The sequence below is a fragment of the Anser anser genome (genome assembly GCF_964211835.1).
Source record: "Anser anser genome assembly, chromosome: 3".
NCBI lineage: Eukaryota > Metazoa > Chordata > Aves > Anseriformes > Anatidae > Anser > Anser anser.
In genome coordinates this window covers 80,675,841-80,699,625 of record NC_139722.1, presented here as the reverse complement: position 1 = coordinate 80,699,625, position 23,785 = coordinate 80,675,841, and the positions used below count along the sequence as shown (strand labels likewise).

The 23,785-nt window shown below is 50.4% G+C and overlaps 1 protein-coding gene across 2 annotated transcripts in view; it reads left to right on the top strand.

Moving 5' to 3' along the window:
• Window positions 1-1,676: 1,676 nt before the first annotated feature.
• Window positions 1,677-23,785, top strand: part of LOC310896989 (uncharacterized protein) — a 51,608-nt gene continuing 29,499 nt past the window's right edge. Inside the window, exons 1-4 of one of the 2 annotated variants that reach the window (XM_083830066.1) lie at window positions 1,677-5,679; window positions 5,955-6,177; window positions 9,277-12,392; window positions 19,172-19,641. The gene's annotated coding sequence lies outside the window, so the exon portion shown is untranslated. Of the gene's footprint in view, window positions 5,680-5,954; window positions 6,178-6,601; window positions 7,204-9,276; window positions 12,393-19,171; window positions 19,642-23,785 lie in introns of those variants that run through there. The other variant, XR_014581965.1, reaches the window with a different exon arrangement.

Below are 23,785 nucleotides of genomic sequence, written 5' to 3'. Positions count from 1 at the left end.
CCGTGCTGTGCTGTTCTGCCTGGAAACCCCTGCAGGCTGCTGAGGCGGCAGGCCTGGAGGAAGGGACAGAGCAGGCATGACATGGGGCACTTTCCACCCCTCTGCTCCCGGGACGAGCCTCGAGCCAGCCAGGCCAGCAGCACCAGTCACCTCCTCGCCTTGGAAATCTCCTCATCCACTGGAAATGGCCCGGCTCAGAGAAAGGAGGGCTCAGCAAAGCCCCTGAGTCTGGGGTTGCTCAGTGGGCAGGGCCTCGTGCTGCGCTCCCCTCCCCTCCCGCTGGCCTGGTGCTAGGGGAGGGGAGGAAGGCAGTGGAGGTGATGCGGAGGAAGGAGCAGGTGAGCTGCACCCCCTCGTGCAACCTGTCTGATATAAGGTGGTCACGGTGGCTCTGCCACTGGTGTGGCTGTGGAGTGTGTGCAGCTACATGCCGCGTGTCTGGCATGCAGATGTTTGACTTTCATTTGGCTACAATCACCCAGCAGCGGGTAGGTTTCTTATGTATACGCGTTTTAATAGAGCTATCCTCAGTTATTGCCAACAGAGGGAGGTTTGTTGGATTTAATCCTCCGCAGCAGTCTGTGGGATGCTGGAGACAGATCCGCTCCTGCTATCCCCTGCCTGACGCCGAGCCAGGAGCAGGCTCGCTCCCCTTCCCTGGGCCATAATCACCATTTCTGCCGAGCACGGGCTCCCCGGGAGCCAGCTGCTCCCTGCTCGGCTCCAGCAGGGCACTCAGCAGCTCACGGTGCTCGACCCATCCTCCTTCCCCATGTGGGCCTGGGGCCGTGCCGCTGGCTTTGCCGGAGTCGCCGGGGGCTCACAGAGGATCTGGCTCCCGTGAATTTGCTCAGAGTTTCACTCGGTAGCGCAGGAGGAAGCAGGGGGCCTCCTTACAAAAGAGCGGGGTTGGTTTCCTCGGTCTGGCAGACGGCACTGAAACTGTACTGTTCTTCTTCTGGAGAGTTCCCCAGCGGTGCTGGGAGAGTGGCAGGAGGGGAGAGCTGCAACACGATGCCTCTCGCGCTTGCAGCAGCTGGGGCTATCAACACTCCAGCCCCCCCTTCTCGTCATGTCTGAGCCTCGGCCGAGCTCTCTGTTACACCAACCGCCTGTGGCAGTTTCCAGGAGTCAAGACTCCAGTGAGATTAGGGGGAAAAAAAAAAAAAAAGGAAATTATTAGTTTGAAAATCAGCGGTTTGGACGTGCGGATTTTAGTGTGGAGGAATGTCTCTGCCTGCTGCTGTGCCCAGCATGCCATCCCCTTGCTTACACTGGGGAAAACGCACTCTGCCTCTGGCCTTGCAGTATAGCCCCTACCTGACATAGGCTGGGCCACCAGATCTGGTCGAAAACCCTGTGTGTGTGTGCAGTAGTGGTGGCACAAGGAGAGCAGTGGCCAGCTGAGACCGAGGGAGGGAAGGGCTGCCAGGGCAAGCAGCAGTGTGGTGTGGGGTTGGCTTCAGTGCCCTGCAAAACCTCCCTTTGCTTCTTCTCCCACCCCGTCCTGCAATTACAGAGGGCCTGCTGCAGAGGTGTGGGCTCAAGGTGCCCAAAAAGAGGCTCACCAACAGAGCTGGATTTCCTTTCCTTTCCTTCTCCTTCACCACCCTTCTGTGTGAACTAGCAACTGATACTCGTTTCCTTAAAAAAAAAAAAAAAAAAAAAAAGGATGGGATAAGTGGGCCTAAAGGTCAATAACCTGTCTGTGTCCGTCCACACCACTGGTAAGAGCAGGAGAGGACGCAGTCCCTGCCCCGGGCCCCAGGGAGCCCTGGCTCCCCTCCGGGCACAGCGTGGCAGGCAGGAGTAAGCAAACAAGCAGAAATTGCCCTGACTTAGCAAGAGGTCATGCAGAAAGATCCATGCTGGCAGACGAGACAGTGTGCTAAAGATAACTGTTTGACAAACTATATTTACTCTCCCTTTCTGGGAGGACTTAGAGGGGATTTGGAGCATTGTACTAATACAAGCCATTCAGTGCCTGTGGTGGAGGAGGTGCCTCCTCCGGGCTCCTTCACGTTTGTGTCTTTACAAGCCGTGAGGAGGGGTACCGATGAAAGTAGCCTTGTCTCCTAATTGTTTTGGGAATGCTCATCAGCCTGCTTGCCCTTCCCGACCAGAACAACCGGGCAGCGATACACTATGAGCAAACGCAGCTGCTGCCTTCCCACCACCATTTTGCTCCTCAGGCAACATGAGATGTCCCTGCTCCCGCTCCCCTTCTCACCTGTGGGGGATTTGACCCATTTCAGGGCTGTTGGAGCCAGGGGAAAGCCTGGTGGCTGTGCTTTTGGGAAATCTCTGTGCTGACCTAAGTAAAGGCAAAGAGGGGGCAGTGCTGAACGTAGGGGGAGGAGTACAGAGACAATCCTCCCCAGCAGGCGCAGTTTTTCAGCTGATGCTCATAAGCTTCCCACTGTACGGGGAAAGAGGCACTTGAGACTTTGAGTATGCAGTAACCATAACGAATACAGAAGTACAGAAACAGCTCTAGGCAGCTAGAAAGAACAATACCGAACAAACAAATTAGCCATCTGTACCATCTCTAGCTCCTAAAAGTAAACACAAACACAGGCCCTGGAAAGAACCGCACTCGTAACACACCACTTAGCTCTGCCAGCCCTGGGGGCAGCAGGGACCAGGGGAGCAGGCTCCTCGCTGCCTCCCTTCAGGTTGGCTCTGGGCTGCTGGAAAACCTTCCTGCAGGCTCTGCAGTAGCGATGGGCCACCGGGGCGCTCCCCCCGCGAGTGACAGTGGCAGTGACACCATGGAAAATCTCGACCCCGGGAGGGAATGTCCAGCAGTAGCATTGCAGAGACTTCCTTTCCCAAGCCCTAGGCAGTGAGGGTCTTGTGATCCTTCCTCTCGCCTCTCCTTTGGGCGCAGCGGGGTGTTGGGAAGGTTATAAATACAGGCAACTGTTTGCTGTAATCCATCTCTGTCCATGGGGATCAGCAGAGCATCAGGCTCCTCTTTCCTCAGTCCCAATTTATCTCTGATTGACTCGCCCGTCCCATGGCCACCATTCATAATCCTCGGCTCGTTGCCTCGCCTACTGAAGTCTCCTTATATGCCAAACACCCACGGATAGCTGCCTTAAAAACATCATCCTCTCGAGATGGAGAGGTGCCAGGGTGGTGGTGCTAGGGGCAGTGTGGCAGCTGCTTTGGGAGCTTCGTTCCCTTCTGCCCTGCCTGGTGGGAGATTGGTGTCTTACTCCAGAGAAGAGCAGGTGGAAATGGTCAGATCTGCTAACACACTGCGCTGTGGGAGCCTGGACTCCTACACAGAGTATGAGGACGTGGGCATTTGATCCTGTAGAGGACCTGTGCTATGTACCTAAGGAAGGGAACCAAGCCCCAGGTGCTGCAAACCAAGGCCATGCTCCCTGAGCTGCCCCAGAGGTACCTCTGTGCAGCACCACGTCCTACCAGCTGGGAAAGGACACTGGTGGGACACGTCTCTGTGGACACCCCAGCTGTCCTTCAGCATCCCAGCCCGGGCTGCATCATGGGGGCTGCTCACTACCCGACCAGGTTCAACTTTTGGGTCCCCTGGGCTGTCCCTGGCCTCCTGCAATTGGTGCAATGGCTCCACAGTGACTGGTTGTGTGGGAAGTGCTCAGCCAATACCACCACCAGAGGCCATCTGGGGCATGCTTGCAAAGCAGCGTTGCCATCTCATCGCTGTTCCAACCTGTAGGCAGGAACACGTTTGCTGTTAGTGTAGAGATCAGCACTATCTAGGCCTGATTGCATCCTTTTGGGGAAGGGCAGAAGCAGGTGACACCCGAATTGGGGGCAAGGATTAGGAGAGCAATGCAGACTGCAGGAGAAAACAAACACACCCATGAAAGGGCGGCAGACCAAGCCTAAAATCTGTCACTGTCAGAGAAAGAGCAACAGCAGCATCTGTCTAACAGCACATACTGATAGGGTAGGAGCTCTCTGTTGGAGTGTGACCTTCAAGCCATCGCCAGGAATAGATTTTGGCTCCAATTTCAGCCCTAAGTAAAGCACCTTCTCCTGTCACGGTTTTGAAGCGGAGGTATTTCAGTTTCCAGAAGCAAGCAGAGCTCGCAGGAGGCAGCCGATGGCCCTGGCATGGAGGAGGCTCAGAAAACAGCCGGGCTCTGCACTTTGTGAATGACACGGGGACAAAGGGACTCGATGGGCAGCGTCCCCCATGTGCACTGTCTCGCACCAGCTGGTAATGAGGCCACGTCTTTTCTTCTAGCCTGTAAGGAGCCATTACATTTTTTCAGTTTGTCCAAGGCACCGAGTATTTTTAACAGTGTAACTCAGCTGTTGTCCCAAGCTCTTGCTGCTGCTTGCCATACCAGAGCTCTACTTCTTTTTGAAGCCCCCAGCCAAGGGGAAGCATAGTTTCTGAACCAAGGAAAGCGGGCTCCCATTCAAGCTAGCGGAGGTGCAAGATGGGACCCAGAGGCCAAACAGCCGTCTATTTTGCATGGCAGCTGTTGCTTTCAAGCCATATTAATCAAGCTTCCCTCTTTGACATCCTGCCCCATCTATTTCACAAAGGTGCCTATGAAATATGGTGTCCATGCTGTCCTTGATGGGAATGGCAGCTCAGAGATCAGAGGGTGGCATGAGGAGCCAGGAGGCACAAACCCTGTCTCAAATGTGGATCTGCACCCCCAGCAGCCTCCTGCACAGCCCAACCCAGATAAAAAAAATGGGTAGCATCCCATGCACATGCTGTTTGTCCTCTCACATCCCGTAACCACCTCCAGGAAGAAAATATTTTGCTAAACGTCACCCAAAACGAGAGGTTTCAGTTCACTGGAAAGCCACATCTGATCTGCCTCTGGAGCCTGAGGAGCTGAAGTGAAAATCAAAACAAGCTCCTGAGAGCAGGCAGGGGGAGGGAGGCTGCTGCTTTTACCTCTCGTGCTTAAATCTCTGTGCCTTCAGGAACATTTTCTCTGCTTCTCTGGAATGTCACATCAGCAGTCGCAGAGGGGAATACCAGCCTCTTGCTGCTGGCTGCGTCCCCCAGCTCGCTCCGCTGGGTGAGCTGCGAGGCGCGGGGATATTCCCTGTCACGCAGGTAGGAAGTCTGCCTGGCAGCCTTTCAGAAACAGGAGCAGAGAGGGATTTACAAGGACTGCTGAATGTGCAGAGGTCTGGCACCATTAGATGGCTTCTCGCAGGTGAGGACCGCACTGCTGCTCTGTGGACCGGGCACTGCAGATGTTTGCCTCGGCCAGTCAGCCGCAGCACTGCCAGCAGGTTGGAAAGCCGCCAAGACACGGGGGCAAGGCTTTTTATTCACCTTGTGTCACTTGAAACGAGCACGAGGAATGCAGCAGAAATTCACTGTGTCTCATAAAAGCCCAGCAAAGCTGGGGATGGGAAAGTTTCTTCACAGTCCTTGTGAGGAATCTAGGTAAGGGAAGCTGCACCCTCCCTTCCCCAGGAAGCCAGGACCTGAAATTTTCCAGCAGTGGAAGCTGTGGTGGAGGCAGGATGTTGTCCTCTGCATCCCTGTGTCTCCTGCTGTTGTTAGCACATTTAGCAAATTCTGGGATCCGGTTTTCTTCCTAGCAGTAGCATGCCAGCAAGATCCTACATAACCGGAGATGGAAAGAAGAGGCTCTGTGCACACAGCCTGTGACTGGTAGGAGACGCAGTGACATTTGGCATCTGCAAGTAAGTTGACAAAGCTGTTTTCTCCATAGGGTGCCAAGCTGGTGCGGCAAACAGAAAGAAGGGCCTTTGTAGACACCTGGCTTAGGATGAGCATCCTACATATGCACAGTAATGGCTGTGGTATTTTTGATGCATCCGAAAACATCGCGTGGTATTGCTTGATTCATAGTGGGTTGGCAGAGACCAGAGGGAGTGGGGGGGGAGCTTCTTTTTATTTTGTCCTTCTTTTGTTGTTGTTGTTGTTGTTGTTGTTTTCCTTTTATTATTATTATTAGAAACCACAGCAGTTCTCTGCAGTGCTGCAAAAACCCTGGAGCACCTGAAATTGCCTGAGATGCTGCTGCAGAACTCATAATCCTGCTCCCCGTGCCACCAGGAGCCTGCTCACACCGAGCCTCTTCAGAGAACGAAACCCACAGCAATGCATGGTGCCGGCTGCAGCCGCCCTCTGTACCCACAAGCAGCCTTTCTGTACAGGGCAATTACAAAACACACAAGGTTAGTTTTATTACCACATCCAACAGGCATGAAAGATGCCTCACAGGCCTGCGGGATAATTACCGGTAGTTAACACTCTCCCCAGTTCCTGCCCAGCCACGGCACAGGTCTGCAAGCTGGGAGGACAGGAGCTGCCTTGTCAGGACAGGGTGCGCTGGCAGCACGCTGCTCCCGTCCCCAGGGCTGCAACCCCTGGTCCCCACCAGCCACCAGCACGGGGCCTTGAAAGGGGTGTAGGGACCCTTCCTAGGGTCTGCCAGGTGTCGTGGGGTCAGGGTGGGAGGAGGAACAGGCTGGGTGCCAAGGGCTGCACCTCAGCCACGGAGGCCTGGAGGCAAGCAGCAGGAGGACCAGAGTGGTTGCGCCTCGGTCTGGGTGCTGCAAGGGAGGCACAGCAGCACTGCGAGCGCTCTTTGTTTTACAGATCATGGCAAAGCTCCTGGAAATTAAACTATTCTTCATGCGTAATGAACTGTGCACGCCCCGCACAGCAATAAAGATATCAAAAGTAGTGCTAACAACTAATGTGTGCCATAAATACCAACTCATATTCATAGTATTTTTGCATGGCCGTTACAACTAAAATATAAATGGAGTTTTTATTTTAAACATTTAATATTAATCAAATGGTTATGAAAATACATAACAAACAACTGTGACACGCTCATGGCCTAAATAATAAAAATGAAATGGGTGATGAATTCCTGTGAAAATCTAATTTGCAAAATAAAGAACATTGCATTAATAAGACATAATTATATCATCAAATATTTACCATTATTTTCTGGAATCCGTTTTATTTTTATTTTACATAATAAAACAGTGGGTACACAAAGCAGCAGGCTGGGCCCTGTCCTAACTCTTTCTCTGCCCCCGGGTCTTGCAGGCTGCACATCTGTAACTCAAGTTTTGATGCTCTGCCTCATTGTTTTCCTTTAAAGGAATACCAAATATAAGATATTAAGAATCTTAGTTCTGGCATCTCCTCTCCTTTGTTAATCAGTACATACCAGTACATTTGTTTTAATCCTCATCTCTACCACAGATGAGGTGGTTGGCTGGGACAGGCCAGGGATGGACAGCAGTCTCACTTGGACCGGGGAGCGGGCACATGAGCTTCCCAAAATGCGGCCGTGGAAGCAGCCAAGGCTGCCACATCGATGTCCTCCTCCATCCGACTGCCAGGACTGGGCTGTATCCAGCAGAGGGTGACACGGGTTGATGGCTGTGCCCCCACATTCAGCGGGAAAGACCGTGGGGGTGGTTTCTCCCTCAGCTTTTGGAGGGTATGATTGCTGCTGCCGAGCTTGGTGTCATTCTTGTTTCAGGCTGCCCTTGCTTAACTCAGCCAACGTCAAGAGACTCAGTGGGTTCTTGTTTTTTTTTAGGTTAATTTGGAAAACTTCCCTGATTATACATCTGCCAGTGCAATTTACACCTCTGAGGATTGGGTTGATTAGAGAATCAGTGAGAATGATTAATTTTATTCATAGAAGGCAGGGCTATGAGTGTGCTGCAAGCAGAGCCTGCGACTGCGCTGATACTTCCTTGAATTGTTCAGCTGGGTCCCTGGCAAGCCCGAGCCGAAGCTGCACGAACTCGCTCAGCAAACACTTCTGCTAGCCCAAGCTTCAGCAGCCCTGCAGAGCTGAACGAGGCCCGGCCTGTCTGCTGGCTCTGAGCTTGAGGCACAGCCTCCCCACACGCAGGAGCAGCCTTCTGGCTTTGGGCTGAGGCACGGCCACGTGAGATGCGAGGCTCTGGCCCTGCCTGGTCAGGGGAGGCCTGGGCAAGCCGCTGAGGCAAGAGTGCAGCGGCCTCTGCTCCGGGATGGGGAAGGGGCCGCCCATGAGGTACTGGTGGTCACGCCAGGTACGGGGACGGGGACATCGCCGTTCCCCCTCCTCAGGACCCAGCCAGACCGAGGACAGAGTCCCGCTGCAGGCCTCCTGCTCCTTGGGGGAGAGGCCGGAGAAGAGCAGGAGCGGTGGCAACCTGGAGGAGGTGGCTCTCAGGGGAAAGGTTAAAAGAACTGGTTTGCCCAGTCTGCAAGAGCAGAGGATGAGGGCAGACGTGGCAACGTGTCAAATACGTAAGGATTGCCATTAGACCAACTAGTCTCCAGGTAGACAGAGAGGGAGGTGAGCTGTTCCTCAGTGAGAGTGACCTGGGTTAGGTCTGAAGGAAAAACACGTCTAACTACCAGGAGAGGCAAGCCCTGGCAGAGGGCTGTCCCTGTCACCAAAGATATTTTAAAAAGGTTAAACAAATACCGGTTGGGGAAGACAGGAAGAGAGGGAAAGGGAGGCCAAGAGGGGCTGGATGATCTGTGCAGGCCCCTTGAGCCATACATGTCCGCAGCTGTTAGGATTCAAGTTGGGGCAGTGCCCAAAATATGTCTGGTGAATTCCAGTCATGAAAGTGACTCCTCAGCCCAGGTTGTGTGTCCTCCTAAAATGGTCCTTGGCTTTGCAGAAAACCCATGCCTCTTGTAAAACAGGCCACTTAGGGCATCAACAGCACCCGTATCCCTGAAAATATGCACTTTTTTTTTTTTTTTTAATATTTGAAATGATTTTCTGTAACCTTACTTCAAGCCTGGCTGAGTTTTGAACTCATTCAGATCAAAAGTTTCTTTATTGGCATGACTACAATGCCGGCACTGCCAAAGCTAACATATAGTACAAATTAAATGATAAGTTGTATGAAATATTCTTTCATCCATATCCAACAGTAATATTGTAAGATGTAGAACCCTAGCCTCCTTCCTTAAAAACATGAAGAAAAAAAAATAAGAAAAAAAAAGAAGTGCCAAAAAAGAGCAGCCAGGAAGAAAGGAAAAGTTATTCACTGTTGTGCTGGGTATTAGCCTAACTAGAAAAAGGGGCTGAGGTTAAGCAGAATTAAGCTAATGTGTAGAATAGGTCAGTTTAGTCAATCCTATCATAAAAAGGCTGCTGTCTCACTCGTGGTCTATTTAAGCCAGGAAATTTAGTTACAATGTACTCAGGGATCTTACTTGGACTGCATTTATTTAGACCAGAAAATGTTTTGAGGTCATGTTATTTTAGGCTCAGCTAAACTCATTCACCTTTTCAGGTCCTGTGCCATGGACATGCTCCGCAGCCTAAGCTACACAGTGGTTCTTGGTGTTCATCTACAGCTCTGAAGATGGACCAGAAGTAGCACACACATTTCACAATTTATAAAATATTTATAGAGCCAGATATGTGTGGAAGAAGAGCTAAAACAGGGAGAAGAGAAGCACATAACGATTGCACAGTAAAAAAAAAAAAAAAAAAAAAAAAAAAAAAAAAAAAGCTTTACAAATGGTTTTGCTGCCTGTTGCCCTTAGTTTAAGCAAACCTTGCCTGTAGCCAGGCGGTGACTTTCTGGCTTGTCCCTATTTCTGCCTGCCCACCCACCCACCATCCTCTCTGTGCTATTTCTCGCTGTTTCCCCAGCTGACCCATGCCCTGTCAGACTGCACCAGTGCCTTTTAGTGCAGGGATGGGGAGGCAAAGACACACAGCCGAGGTGGCATGAGCAGTGGGGAGAAGGCACAGGAGGCCAGGGGGTGTATTTAGCCCAGCGAGGAGGAGCGCTATGAAAAAAAAACAGGGCAGCCCCCGCTTTGCAATGGGGCCACGCAAACCCGCCTGTGCCCATGCTCACTCCTTTGGCATCGGGGTGGCTGCCGTTACCGCCTCCCTGCTGACACAGGGGTTCGTCCCAAGTGCAAAAACAAATGGCTGAGGACCCACGTGCTTTGCTTTGCACAGGGCAGAAGCTAGGGCAAACCCTGTCACTCACCCGCAGATATTTTGGCAGCGTCAGTGGATATCTGCATGGCTGGGAATTTCAGTCCCTGCACATCTCCAGTGACAGCACACTCTCTAGCTGAGCGTGGCATTTGCTGATCATTATTCCGGTGCAGTGAGCAGGCTCGAAGCTTTGCAGTCACAAGAAGCACATTCCTCCGGGTTTACCCTTCTCACGTTACCGGTGGCGGTGTGACCCGAATAGTGATTCGCACCTCTCAAGTGCGGCGGGCGCCGGGCTCCCACGTCCCGCTGCAAGGCAGGCGAGTCCCTGCCTGCTTCACCTCCAGGGCTGGAGGCTTTCCCGGCCGCTCGACAGTCGGGAGAGCTGTCTGAAAGACACCGACCCGCCAGGCTGGTGTACGTGTTCGGAGTCAATCCTGCGTGTTGCCAGGGCTGACATTTGGGAACTGGCACGTGTGGATGCTGCCGCACCTACGTGTGTATTTGGGGGGGGGGGCTTAGCTGGGGAATCTGATTCATTTCAGATATGCCCACCATCTGGATGATCCCCAGATCAGGAAAACTACAGCAAATGTGTCAGAATTATTTTTTTCCCATCTTAGAGCTTTATTCAAGTAGGTATCACAGGTATCTACCAGGTCCTTAACTCTCAGTGGGGTCTGGCCCTACCTAGGGAGCTGACTGCAGACAGTGAAATGTGCAGTTTGTATTTTTGAAATTAATGAGGCATTCACATGTGAAATGGGTGGTTGGTTTTTTGGCAGTGCTGAGCATCTACAACTACTACCACATCCACTCAAAGCATGTTGGCACGGAGCACTCTGGAAAAGTAGGCCATGTTTCTCCACTGCAAGAGGCTTGTTGATGTGTGGGATATCAAATGTGTAAAATTATTTGCACTTTGCTTCTTAATAACAATAAAAGGATGAGTCATAATTACTTTCTGGGAACATTAAAATCCTAGACACAATGCTTCTTGTATCGTACAGTGAGTCCGTGCAGCACAGTGTATTAAATGCTCTTCTTTATTACAGAATAGTGATGTCTAATAACTCCCGAGCTCGAGTTTCACCGCAGTATTTATAATTCACATGCATAATAACATTTTTCCATTTAACAGCCCGGGGCAGACGCCGCAACATGTTACATAGCACTGGTGCAAATAACGAGACAGGATGATGTCATTTGGTAGCGTTCCTCCTAAGCGATCTAAAAATATTCCCTCTCCCACCTTTCATTACAGCCTTCTCCCTTCTGCCTGATGCTTTTGCGCCAGTTTCCATGGTAACAGCTTCTTTTGTAGCCCGGGCTGCGAGGGGAAGGATTCATGCAGATGTTGTCATTGATCCAACACCTTGCGGCAGCTTTTATGGCGCATTGTCTTCTTGTTTCCTGCGCTCGTGTCTCCCTTCCACCCAGTGAGAATGGCTCCGGACTCTTTCTCCTGCCCTCTGCCTTTGATCTGGAGGAAGGCAAGGCTAAAAGTATTGATTAGATTTTATTATGAACCCTAATCCTTCTCCGGGCACTTTCTGAGAGCTTAAAATAATGCGCCACGGAGCCTGCCACAGGTTTCCAGTTGTTAAAATGGGTGCCTCGTACAAAAATACTAGAGGGATCAAGAGTGTTAAGCGTTGGGAAACCCTAATTAAAACCTCTCTCTGACAGGACATGGAAAACTTCTGCTTCATACAGAGCTGCTGCTGTTTTACTGCTTGCATAGCCTGATCAGAGCTTTTTTTTTTCTTTTTTTTTTCTTCTTCCTTTTCTTTCTCCTGTTTTTTTTCCCCCGCTAAGCGCCTGGGGAAGTTTCCACATTTTGGCTGCGTTCATTGTTCAGCTTCTCCCCACCCATGCTTGTCGTTAAGGCTTGGCTTTAAGGAAAAGGGAGGGACACGGCAGAGCTTGTGCTGGAAAAGCTGCAGCATGGGTTGCTGCAGACATGAAACGCAGCAGCTGTAAGAAAAAGCAGAGAACAAGGAAATCTGCTTAATCACCTATTGTCTGCAGTTGTTTTGCATTCTTCACCTATCACTCGGTGCTGAAGCTGGATGCTATTCTCTCGATTGTCTGAACCTGACAGACCGATCCTAATGAACGCGTAACTGAAGACCTGGGCTTTTGCATCTGCATTATTTATTCACCTAAAGCAGGAACTCTCCTATATTTAGCATATGATGTCAGCGGGTTGTTTGCATCCTTAGAAAACTGGCAGGAAGCCACGTCTCACATGTTATATGAAATCACTGATAAATGCTTCTTTTCACTGAAAGAAAAACAGCTTAATAAATGCAGCTCTTCACTGCTTTCATCCTCTCCCTCCCCGCCACGCTCCCTTCCACTTCTGGGATTTGTCTCCCCATGGCAGAGCTCAGCAGCATCTCTGAAGTGGAAATGAGCGCACAGGACCGCAGCGAGGGGAGGCTGTCGGTGAGCTCAAAAAGCCGCTGCCCTCCCTCCCAAGCCCCCCCCCCTTGCCTCTCCCCCACCCTCCCAAATCCTGGAGCGCGGCCAAAGCCCTGGTGAATCAGGCGGAAGGGAAAAAAGGGAGCGAGGGAGAGCCGCTGTGCGGCAGAGGCTTTGCGGGGACGCTGGTATTCCTGGTATGTAATTAGTTTCAGTTGTTTTTAGCAGGCAGGGAGCAGGGGGACAGGGAGTGCTCCCACGCTGGCTGCGCAGTGCAAAAATGGCACCCTGACAGATGCTATCACTTATCTGCCCTGAATGCGTCTTTGAAGCAAGCGTCCAGCAAAAAAAAAAAAAAAAAAATCTTCCATTCGCGCTTTCGCAAGGGAAAGGCAGCCTGCACGCTTTTCTGGTGCTGCTGTGAAACCAAAGGTCATGCAAAAATAGCTAGTTTTATGCATAAAAAATAGCTTCTGGTGCCAGCGCTTCAGCTGCTGCTGCCTGGCAGGGCTCCACCGAATTTCCATGGGCCGGTTCACGCCAGCTGCAGGCCTGATCCTGGATCCAGCCGTGGGGCGAGTCAGGGGAGTAAACCAGCTCCGTGCAGCCCACGCTGCCGGGGGCATGCCCGTGCTGTGGGTGCAGGGCTGGCTTTCCAAACCCAGCAGGTGCTGGGGGTCACGGTGTGTCTGCGCCCTCCGTGGCAGCACCAACAGGGCCATTTCCCTGCCACGGTTTAGCACAACAGCTGCCCCAGCAGTCCCAGCAATAACCATGAAGGTGTGGGCAGAGCTCGGGCAGGGAGCAGGCTGAAAAGGAGGCTGGTATATCCCAAGCAATGCTAAACGACAGCGTTGCACACACGCCGGCCGCAGCTGCTTTGCTGGCTGTGTCATGCCACGAGGAGGGGAGGAAAACCAGGAAAACTCTTTAAGGAAAACCAGGAGGGGGGAGACGTAGCCTTGCTGCAGCACCGTGAGGCTGCAGATGAATGACTTCGCCTGCTCATTAAACAAGCCCATTCAAGCTTCCGCTCCACAGCCATTTGCTTGATGGGTTTGAACAATAATGAACCAGGAGGAAAAACCTGCCCCTGAGAAATTCAGGCTGTTCCAGCAAATGGGATCAAATAAAGTTGGTAGTATCATGTGGCCTGCTAATGTTCAGAAATGACATCCATGTATCCCAAGCTTATTCAAAACAGCATTTTGCTTTGTTTTTGGTGAACAGGGCGACCCGCAGGTTAAGCATCAGAGAGACATTTGGGAGGAATTAAACAGGGAAAGGTGGGGACAGAGCACAAAAGGAAATTCTTTCAAGAGCCTTAGCATAAAACATCCTTCTATAAAGGAGCATGTGAGACGAGGTTTCAGATGAGACAGTTGTCCTCCCTGGAGAAACATCATGAAGTCGTTACAGAAAAACTCATTAAAGAATAAAGCCAGCCAATGCCACAAGATGACGGTATCTCAGTAGTCCCAGATGTTTGCTGCTCTGGGAAAAGGGAGGAAAGACTACTCCCCAAATTCGCCCCATGTCAGCAGGGTACTCGAGGAAACTCAGAGTGAGGTTGTAAAATAAAGAACAACACTGCTCATGTAGGCAGCTGCTATAAACAGCTAGCTGCCATCTCAAAACACCAAGTGAGTCCAGGTGGCCAGCACTACATGGGCACCAGTTTTGCTTCACACCTCTCATTATTTTGAGAGGCGTTCTCATGGAGGTTCTCGTTTTGGTGCAGCAGTCCGCTGTGGTGTGAATCCCAGCTGTGACTTCAGTATCATTTAGCAGCTGAGGAAATGAAGTGAGGGAAGGCTGAACTCACAGCAGGTCAGGTGAGCATGGACACCATCGGGTGGCTCCAGGCAGCAGGAAGCCCACAAAGCAGGGACTGAATTAGGAAAGCTGCGATTATTTCTTTTCCCCTCCAGGGAAACGTTGGAGATAACCTGTGAAGCTTCGCTCACAGAGGTGATGGAGGTGGCATTCAGTGGATGCACCCTCTGTATCCTCCTTGCAGCTCCCTGCAGCATGAAGCTGCCCTCTCCGGGCTGACAACTGCAGCAGAGGCACGTTATGCTTGCTGCTTCAGACTGGAGAATTTAAGGGCCATTCAGCAGATTATCTAACCCTAAAAGCACAACCAATTAGTTTTGGTGCTGTTGAATTGCTATACTAAAGCAAGAGAGATAAAACGATAGGATGTCAGCAGCAGAGCTGGGAGGTTAAGCCAGATGTGCTGAGTCTCTCTCCAGGGCCAAACCACACCTTGCGCCTTCCTCTTTGGCCCCAGCAGTCACTTCTCATGGGCTGCTCATCACGATCAGTAACAGGGCTGTTCTGCTCTAGGGGGTCAAAAACACTTTTCACATATTTTCACATATTGTCTTAACACAGCAGTAACCTGGTTCTTTACTAGTCTAACAAAAGACAAGCTGCTCTCTGATTTTTTCATTATCTAGTATTTTGCTTCATGTGAATCTGCAAGGAGAAAAATACCTACGTATGCCCAAAGTCCCTAAACCCAAAGCATTTAATAAGAAATAAGCCATTAGTGACCTACCATTCTCTCACATCCAGAACAATTTCCATCTGAAATCCTGACAACAATGGGGTGATTCAAAGCTCACAGATGTTTAGTGAAGATTTTCTGAGAACATCCAGTCAGATGGATTTCACAAGTGGTCCCTGTTTGCCATCAGACAAATATGATACATGCTAGATTCACCTTTACCCATAAAGCACTCGACTGAGGCTTCATCAAAGAAAGTATGCTTTTCATCATGCTTTTTACTGGCAACAGAGCTGTGCCCAGAAGCACTTTGTGCTAAGCCTTTTTCTTGTAAATACTTACAGGCTTATTGCTCATCCCCCTTCATTGAGGACATGGTGGGGACTCACTAAGGGGAGTGACACTTCCAACACAGTTGTGGTGTGGCCAGTGGGGCGCCTTATTTATGCTGGACTGGGGAAGAGAGACAGATTACTTTCCCCATACCGTGTTTTTGGAGCTCAGCCTTAATCGCAAATGTGATGCCCTTCAGCATAATCAGTTATTCCTTGTTCTGTGCTCTCCTAAGTGCCTGATTGACCTTCACTGTCCCTCCAGTTCTTTGTCCCGCCTGGCAACAGATAAGATAAAACTTGTCAATGTGTTGGAGAGCTCTAGCAGATCTTTCTCATGTGCATTAAGCTGTAGTTGTTCCCTGACATTGTGTTGCCCGCTTGTCCAGCTTTGGCTGTGACTGATGGAAACTAGCAGAAGTTATTTAAGCAGAAATGGCAGCCCTGTGACAAGGGAAAAGATGGGGTCAGCTTTGGCTCTCCAGAATGAGAACTGCAGTGATGAAGCAGAGTCACCCCCTACATCTTTTCCACATATGTCAGGACCCATTTTGTATCCCATCCCCTCTTTCTTGTCTGCTGGGGATCAGAAAAATATTTACTGGGACCTGTCAGGATTGTCTTCCCCTTCTTCTCCCTCTTCCTCTCAGCTTCATCTCATTTGCCCTCTCTGCTCTTTCCTGACCTTGTCCTTTTCACGCCTCTTCGTTAGCTCTCTTCTAATAAAGACCTCAAAACCCATCGCAAATCCCTTTTCACATTGATCATGGTCTGAAGGCGGTATTTGCAGAATCATTTTCTGTTCCCTCGGCTTTCTTGCTCAATCCCTTTTATTGTCTTGTCTCTCTAGAGAAAGTTCTTCAGGTCAAGGACTGTCCCATGTTTCAGATCTGTAAAATGCCTTGCAAAATGCAGGTCTGCCTGGCCCCCCTGCACAGTAAAACAAGGAAACCTCACATGCATCCAGATCCACCATAAAACTCAAGAGACGTATGCTCTGTATTAAATTTGCCTTAGTGACAAGGGGGCTGGGCTTGTCCCATGGGCCAGCCCTGTTGGGATCAAGGGCCCCCATGGCTCTAGAGTGTCTGGCCTATGGGAACTGAAGCCAGAGGGAACATCCTCACTCTGCAGCCTGAAATCTCCTAATGGCAACGGACTTTGTTCCCTGGTGGCGAGGTGAAGCAAGGTGTTTGTGGAATGCCTTGTGACTGCTTGGCAGGCATCTGTCCTTCCTGCTGCTGATGAGGGATGGAATTAGGTGTTCATTTCTGGGATTGTCTGATGGGCCCCCCTTCAAAGCACAACAGACAGGATGGACTCCTGGAAGCAACTGTAGGAAAACATCTTTTGGTTGGTTCATCTGCAAACTGAACCTAACGGCCTAGGCAGTGCAATGTGGAAGGGGGAGATGTGACGGGGGTGCCTGGGTCCTTGCAGCCGACAGGCCTTGTCAGTGCAATCCCCCAGCCTCCGGGGAGGAGGCCAAGGGGAAGGCGGTTGACCAGAGACAGCTGACAGGGCGAGGCGGGCAGGGGCCGGGAGCCCCAGGCAGCAGTGAGGGGTGGAAGGAGTGCCTTCATGCAGAGGATTAATTGTTCCTCTGTGCCGTTTCCTGACTCTTTGAGAAGATCCTTATAGCCTGAAGTGGAAAGAGTGATGCAGTGTTGGGGGAGCCACTACCTAATTTCCTCCTGGCTGTACTACGTGCCGCCTACGGCTGGTGGGGTGAGGCTTCCCCGAACCAGCAGCTCCCCTGATAGAAGGTTGTCTGGCTCACAGCGAGTGGGCACAGAGAGGGAGTGAACCTCTGGCTGCTTCGCAGCTCTCCCAGGTTTTCAATTTGGGAAAGCTGCTTGTTCTGTGCTTGCAGGGTGGGTAGAGGAGACTGGTGCTCTCCTGCCATGAGTGACTCTGGCCTGCAGGTCACACACAGCTCCCTCAGCTCTCTAGGGGTGTCCTGAACCCCTTTTGGGACTCCTCACCATAACTGGTAGTGTTTGTGATTGCAAGGAGGCGGTGGTGGTTCCAGAGGGTGCTCTGGTTCGGCCAGTCTGGGGTGCTGCTAGCATCTTTGCCACCATGCAAGCCAGAGTGGTTGCCTGTCCCTCCCTCCTGTGCCAGCCCAGCTCTCCTGGTGCTGGTGGAGACTGGGATCCAACTCAGTATGAAGAAGTGTGAGGGATGAGGTATGCTTTTATCAGTCCTATGTTAATCATGGTGCCATACAGTACATGCTATCAGGCAGAAGTAAATCCACTGACTACCCAGGGGGGACTTTGGGTGGGAAGCTGTGGTCCCGTGAGCAGTGGCAGCTTCTTGCCCTAGTCATGCTGCCTCAGTCAGCCTGTTCTGCAGCCTGTGCTGCGCTCAGCCAGGAAATCATGGTGGAGGAGACAGGAAAGGTGCCAGCGGCAAGGGTGTCACAGCAGGAGGGTGTGAGGCAGCCCGCGTTCGTAGCCTCCTGCAGGCTCCCCAGCAGTGTGGGCCAGGCCGAGCCCAGTCACGCTGGCAGCCATGTGCAAGTGGCCGCCCTCGAGCCTCGGGCTGTGGCAGGTTGACACCTGCCATCACCTCCTCACACCGTGCCCTTGGCCCGGCTCCTGGGATCAGATATCCCAGCCCTGTGTGGCTGCAACTCCCACTGCCTTGGGTCAGAGGTTGGCTGGAGGGACCCAGCCGTGGCTCCGGGCTGTGGCCTGACACAGGTGACTCACAGCTCCCTGGCTCCGCGCACACGATGGACCAGGTCTGGACTTCTCCTGCTCCATCCCCAGGAGCCTTCCTTCCCACTGGGCTGAGCATGCAGACATGTGAGGGGTGGACATCTGTAGGGGGAAGCCAGTGAGCGTGTTTGCTCTGATTCTCCTCCAGAAGGGTAGCAGTGGGCACCAAAATAAAAAAATAATTTTTAAAAAAGTGCTCTTTTTCTGCTCATTTAACTCTGTTCCTGCATATCAAATGCAGAACCAGCTGTGGGAGAAACCGGCTGCATGGAGGCCATAAACATTGCAGTGTATGTGTGTCTCTCTTTGTAAGAGCCCACTGCAGCAGAGCTTGCTTGCCCTTGCCGTGACTGAACGGTTTTCCTCAAGGGTCTGGTCAGCATCAGATGTACACATGTGCAACATCCATTTAAATCCACAGCAAACACGTGCACACGTTTTGTGTGGTGACAGGGCCCCCAACCCACACAAAAATGCATTTTAAACGGGCTTGGAGGATTCGTGTTGTCATTAAATTTCAAGGAACAAGGCCCACTCCCTCACTCCTGTGACCGGGGGATCTGGGGATGTGTAAGCGCGAGGGCCCAGACCCCGGGCCGCCTCCACGGGACGGAGAAACGCGACCCCAGCACTTTCTCGCTCGGCGCAGACTTCCTGCTGCAGCCCTCCCCTCCCTCCCGGCTCCTGCGCCGAGGCAAAGGAAATGTGCTTAGCCCTTACTTTCTCACACATGTTTCAGATGTGCAGGGGTGTGATTGTAAACAATGTCATCAGCCGTGCCAGAGCTGTCTGCTCCTACCGCGCTCTGTTCCCAGCACCCCAGGGGTTCCAGTAATAGGGCGTAAAGCAAACAAAGCAAAACAGTAATCTGCTGTTCCAATTGCATTTTTGTTTTTAGAAAATGTTAATGATAGGTTATGTGATTACCCTAGGTTTGGCTCCACTTACTCTTTATTAAGCACATCTGGTATTTAGTAACAGTGTAAGTAGCAGGAGTTTTTCTGGCGCACAAATAAGATTATCCAACGTTGCCATGCAGCATGGAAACTCCTCAGGGAAGCCAGCGAGCTGTGCGGAGATACAAGACTTTCTTGTCGGCCGGGCAGCCGGCCAGAATAGCTAAAAAATGTGGATTGGCACGGAGCTGTTGCCACGCAAACACTTCTGGAAATTTCTGTGTTGGGGCCTGCCAAATCCTTTATATGTAACATGAGTTTCTGTCTTCCTCAGCAGCCCGTCCTGAGCCCGAGCTCTCCTGTGCACTTTAAAAAGGAAAAAGAACAATCCAGCGCAATCCTTCGGTCCTGTTTCCAGAGCGCCACTGCCAAGCTAACAATTTCACTGAATTAGGGGGAATTTCCTCAAACATTCGCTTGAGCTACATTAAGTGTAACATGTGGGAGACAACTGTGTTTCCTGGAGAAGAAAGGAAAGCTGTCTCACTCGGTGGAGACTGCCTAACGTCTAGCAGGAGAAAAACAACCAGCCATGACAAGAAAATGTTTTTTAAAACTTGGCACAGGAATAGGGTTTTATTTATTTTGAACGCCTTTTCCAGTCTGGCCAACGTAGCGTGTGCAGGGAGGGGTGGCGGAGGGAAGCCGGTGTTTCAGCTAGGGCCCGCGGCTCGGAGTCAGGAGGTCTGGGCTCTATTTCTGGCTCTGCCGCGGCCTTCCTGTGAGGCTCAGGTGAAGCCCTCGGAGGTGAGTCCCTCGGTGCCTGAGCTCCTCCGCAGGTTTAATGAAGGCAGCGTTTGCCAATTTCATACATGTTTGTGTGTGCGTAGGCTCTGTGTCCAAAATTACTAATCCTCTAGCTTTCTTAGGGAAAGGACCGGGAAGGATATGGAGCAGAAACGCAAACGTTCATCTGCTGCTCCACTGTGCTTGGCTCCTGCCAAGGCGCTGGCCTAGGGAGCTTTAAACTTGGTTGCTCGGCGTCTGGGGATCTTTGTGGGTGTTCCTTACAAACCCGGGTCAGCTTTGGCTATCCCACCCTAACAATGGGACACATGTATTTATACCACAGCCTTGTTGACTTAGTGATGGTGCCCTTGGGAAGGAGTTAGCCCAGCTAGTTTCTAGATTTTTTTTTTTTTTTCCTGTGAAGAGAGCATTCAGCATGGAAGCTGGCCATGAGCAGAAGGGTTTTAGCACAGCAACTTAAAAGCACACTGTGCACAATTTTGGCACGGCCAGTGATCAGCACCAGCACTTCATCTCTGTGTGGCTCTCCTGTTGGTGGGTCAGCTCTCAGCACGGTGGGGAAGTCCCTGGGTGAAGCCCATGAAAAGAGTACAAAAACATCCCACCAGGCACTGGCTGGTGGCTCAGCTGTCCTCAGCGGTGAACTTCTGATGCAACTTCCAGCCACAGGAAAGAGCATCTCATCCAAAAGGCTGACTCGCCTCCAAGCTGCATACCAGCATAACTGGAAGAGGGGATCTGGCTCTACTGCTGCATGCCTGCGACCAGAGCAACCATTCCCACCTACAGGATGGGCAAAGGCAGGGGCAACCAGCAGCACTTTTAGTGGCACCGACAGTGCTCTTTGGGAAAGCGGGAGAGGATTAACAACAGTGACAAAACAGCCATAGCTGTCTAAAGGAGAAACTGATAAGCCAGGGATTTTCCTGTCTGCTGACCCACCCTTTGATAAGCACAACTAATAACCTCCCTGTGAGTTCGCAGAGATTCTTTTCAGCCTTGTCTCTTGTCTGTAAGCATCCCTCCCATGGCTGTGGCTCCTGTGGCTGTAGTGACATCCGTAGCTGTGAGGGATATCTTGCCAGGTCACTAATGAGTAAGGACAGAGAAGGTTTGCAGAACAGTGAGGTGAAAGGGGATGAGAATAATCCACAGTGTACGTAAGGGGAGGATTGCAAAAATCAGGAGGAGGAAGATGCAAGACTTGGAGGGAGAGAAGTGAATTTCCTCAGGGAGGCAAAGACTAAAGAAAAGAAAACACCAGGCAGGGAGAACTGGGTTGGAAAGAAAAGCAAGGGAGAACTGACAAGCTGGAGCAAAGAAATTGAGGAGGATGGTGGCCAGGAATGAATGGGAATGGCCAGGGAGAAAAGAGAGAAGTAGGCAAAACCACTGTGAATAGAAAAGGAGCGTGATAATGAGCAGGAGAAGAGAAGTCTTTTGAGAAGAGGGAATGTGAACCAAGAGAGGAAAGAATGATATGAAGATTAAAAAAAAAAAAAAAAAAAGAAAGAAAAGAAAGAAAGAGAGAGAGAGGTGGAAAGAGGACAAATAAGAGAGAGACGTGGGAGAAAGCAGGTGAAACAAAGAGACTCATGCTGCTCTTAAGTTAATGGAGTTTCTTCTTTATGGTTCAATACTGTGTTGCAATGTCCCAAGAGGCGTTTTGTTTCTGTGGCTCTTTTGACCACTTCTGGCTGATTATTCTGGGTTCCATGACAAAGTAATTATAAGAAAAGGAAGAGAAAATAGCCTAAAAATCACCAGAATGTGTCAGAAGGCTTTGTCTGAAGGACTGCTCCCTTCAGAGAGAATTGTTTCTAGAAAATAGTTCAGATGCTGACACCCCCCGTGTGCATGTGGCTGGCCTCGATGTTGCCCGGGCAAGCTTTTGGGGCTCAAAGATTTCTGAGCCCTCCCACCCACTTTGCTTTAAATGACTCTGTTCTGCTTGGGAGGGATGATGAGGAAGGGAGGATCCCAGCAGAGTCCTCTTGCCAGAATGCCTCAGAATCCCAAAGCTGGCTCTGATCCTGCAAGACTTGACCAATATTTGTTGAAAGTGGAGCAACTCAGCTCAGGGTGGCTTGGCTCCACACACGACTCAATGGGAAGTCAGAAAAGCAGGAGTGGGCAGTGATTTCTGTTCTCATCTGACCCTTCTTTTCTTTCCATGCTTTGCTTATATTAACTTGGTGTCTTTCATTTACTTACTGAAGTGAGACATAAACATTTTAAATTCAGGAGTTAGATGGGCCTGGCAATTGCTGCATCACTAAGAAACCTGAAGCCCTGGAGTAAACATCAAAAGAGAGCCTTTTCTCTGGAATTATATAATCCCTGCTATGCATATGGGAATTGAATGATTTCTTATAGTGAAGGGGCAGGGCAGTTTGGTTAATATAAGCAAGACATGTAACTGCACTGCACGTCTTAAACGGCGGTTCCATGGAACAGCAAATCTGGCATAAAGTGCCCCGTGCTGGACCAGAACATCACAACTGTGCGCTGCCAAGCACTGAGCTAGCACAAACTTACAGCACTGGTTCAAATATGTTTGACAAATTCTGGCAGACATCATACCGAATCAGGTAACGGCTGTCCTCCAGTCAGCACAAAACTGGCATAAATACCACATTGTGTGCTCTGGCTAATTCAACAGAAACATAATTGTGTGCTTCGGCCAGATCTGGATCCAGTATGCACAAGGAGGGGCTCCTGCAGTGCCAAAATCTCCTATTAATGAAGTTGGAAGCAGAGCCACATGCATTAGCTGCATGCTCTGAATTCTTAGGAGTGGCAGCAGTTCATGGCAGGGGGCTTTTTCAGAACAATCATAAAAGGCCATATTTTTTTTTCCTGGGGTGACAAAATCATTTCCTTTGTTTCCAATAATCTTAGCATTTGCAAATAGTGGACCAGTCCTTTTGTTTGCTGCACTCGTTTATTGCAGTTTGTACTCTCAGCACAGCTAGTGTTAGAATGACCAGTTCCTCTGCTCTCCATCACTGTCATATTGTCAAACGCAGTTATGCTGCTCTGTTTAAAGATGCTGACCAAGCACCATGTTGACTGCATTGCCGTGAAAGTAGTTTGCCATACATGAATTGTCACTTAAAATCAAAGATTTATCTCATTGAAGATAGAAGGAAGTAACTTGGTGGATCAAAACACTCCCCTTGTTTTGTCTTAATGTACATATCTCAGTGATGTGCCAGAATGGCCCTTGGTATTTTCTTGTTAAAGTTTCATGACCAAATTGAAGAAAAGCTTGGAATGATTTCTCTACCTCTGGGGAAAATCATAGACTCTCAACATTATGCTTAACCATCCCTGCTAGAGATGATTTATTCCTGGAGCTCATAAAGCATTCTTGAAAGAGTAAAATTTTTGCCTTGTGACTGCAGCATATTGCAGCAAGTGTCGGGCACTTTCAAAACAATTTCCTGAGAGGATGTGAAAGGTAGATTGAGATCCAAGGGGACGCATTTTTCTCCTTTCTCTCATGCTCCCAACTCTCCTTCCCTGTTGTGTAGGAAATGCAGTGCAGAACAGAAATCTCAGTAGACTTGGAGGAATACTTTTCCTCATTTTAAAAAGGAAAGCAAGTCTCAAAAATTGAAGCTAAACCTGGGTAACTGTAATACCACTTGGCACTTACATGCAGGTTTTCATCTTCTAGCCACTTTACATTAAGTAATGAATCCTCAGGACTCCCCTGTGGAGTAGGTGGCTGAGTATTATTAGCCCCCTTCTGCAAATGGAAAACTGAGGCAGAGATGTTAAGTACCTTGCCTAAAGCCACCGAGGGATTTTGTTGTAGAGACAGGATCAGAGGTTAGGAGTTTTTCTGCTTTCAATTCCCATATCTATTGTGTCACTTAAGTACAGAGCCATAATTGAATATCGTAATGACCCAGGGGTGGAGCGATTCCAGCTGGTCAGATCTGTGCATGGCTCCTCTGATGGCCAGAGACTCAGCCGTACAGTTGCACGGAGCAGAATGAAGCAAGCAGACCTAGCATGAAGTGTCATTTTCTTTGGCTTCCCCAAGCATTCCATTGGGTAATGGTCACTAGGCTGGTTCTAGCTAGCTCTGCATCAAGCTGTGGCTTCATTTCAAGGCACAACGCTAAATATT